The sequence below is a fragment of the Sparus aurata genome, chromosome 15 (assembly GCF_900880675.1).
Source record: "Sparus aurata chromosome 15, fSpaAur1.1, whole genome shotgun sequence".
Taxonomy (NCBI): domain Eukaryota; kingdom Metazoa; phylum Chordata; class Actinopteri; order Spariformes; family Sparidae; genus Sparus; species Sparus aurata.
In genome coordinates, this window is record NC_044201.1 from 19,207,070 (window position 1) to 19,209,076 (window position 2,007).

The following is a 2,007-nucleotide window of genomic DNA, read 5'->3' on the forward strand; positions in this document are numbered from 1 at the left end:
CTCCCCGGTCAGTGAAAGTTGCTCATTGGCACATGAAGTCGAAAAAGTTTGATATCCCGAATGTAAAATATCCAAACATTTTAATAGAACCTAGGTAGGATAGCACGGTACTGCCTACAATCCTGCCCAGTGGCCACATGTGGTATTGCAGCAAAAAAAATCCTCTTGCAGCCTGAAAACATTTTCTCCATGGAGCACCAAAAGAGAAGTCTGTTAAACTGCTGACAGGGCACCTTGAACTGCAAACAAGGTCGATACTTGAATTTTTGATCCATGAAGGTTTTATATTTGAAACACTTTCCTAGAGGTTGAGAGAAACTATTTAAAGATCTGCAACATTGTCATAATGTAAAGCCAACGGGCCGAGCCAGAACTCACGGGCAGACTCTACTGCACATATTCAATGGGATGCACAACCAGAAAGTAAAACGGGAAGCTAGAAAACGTTAATGCCGTATGCGCTAAGCAAGCAGTGTTAATTGAATTTGAATGGGCAGCATCTTCGCGTCTTATGTCTAGTTCTTCGATATAAATAGATGAAAATTACTATAGTAATTTACTATATATAATATAGTATGGGGCCCCCAAAAACGGTACACACTTTAGACTTCTGCTGACTGAGCCATTTACCTTCTGTTTTAGCCCCCCGCTAACTTGAATAAGGATAAAGGATCAAATAATTGTGCAGCTCTTCCACACTTTCCAAATGTTATCGAAATAAATGGATCAACTTCTGATAGTGAAACGAGGGGTTGTAATGCTTTAAAAATATTAATCAACTGTTTTAAAGCCCTTTCTTGCACACTGTAAGCTTTTGGGGAAAAAGTCTTTGGCCACAATGTAAAAAATGTGTAGAAATTGGCTTCACAGCCTCCCAAGACTGGAAGCTTGGTTGTCAAATACACCAAATATGAGGTTGGTGGCAGCTCTCCAAGTTTAGTTTCAAGAATGACATTTACATCTCATCACCAGTAAACAAACATATAAGGAGCAACATCATTTCATATGTTATATAAACTTTCTATATTATCTAATCTATAACTATCTCTATAAGATATATTACTAACCATTGACTGTATTTAAAGCTACATACACAGTTAAATGGGGAGATTAGAGCAGGTGTATAGCAGCTGCTCATAGTGTCTGCTGAACAAATCTTCTCAAGTCATCTCTTGAGTTGAGTTAATGAATGGAATTAAAATAGTGTATAAGAATCGGAGTCATTCCCCCACATCTGCCTTTATGCACACACTAAAGTGCGTTGTCAACTTTCCTTCATTATTCCAAAAAATAAGAAAAGTTCAAGTGAGACAGAAATGAGAGAGACATTTAATGAGAGACATTTATAAAGTGAAGATGACAGTTTAAACACCTCAACACGAGTATTTGGAATTTGCATAAATCTATATCACTTGTTATGAGAAAGAAAAAATGGTCATTATCCTATTGCAATCTCATAACTTTAGGCCAAGACAAGTCAGCTCACTCTGCTCTTACCTGATAATATATTTTATGGCACTTTTTAGCAGAAAAATTGGACTGTGCCGCTATGATTAATCTCTCAGTCAGTTTTCAGTCACAGTCACAACTTCCCCTTCAAAGAACAACCTGTAAATCAACCCATGCTGTAATAACCTGAGCAGGGCGGCAATGAAAGACCAGAAGAAAAGGGTGATATCAGGCAAGGTAAAAGACAAGAGGGTAAAGGAAGCATTACTGCTCTCCCCGTGAGTGTAACTGCTCTATAGCTGACAGCTAATGCCAATTTCCAATACCCCATAACAGCAACACAAAATTCTTCAGATGTTCTGCATCAGGCGCTGCATGAAAGCACTTTTGTTAATAACAAATAATTACTAAAAGGACATTGCAACCATTGCAAACAACAGTTACTCAGTGACCATACAACCAGATGATGACGCACATTGTTTGCACACTTTGAACGTCTCACCGCAAGTGTAGTTCCGACACTTTCTGAAGTCATTGAATGCAGCTGTGTGACTCACG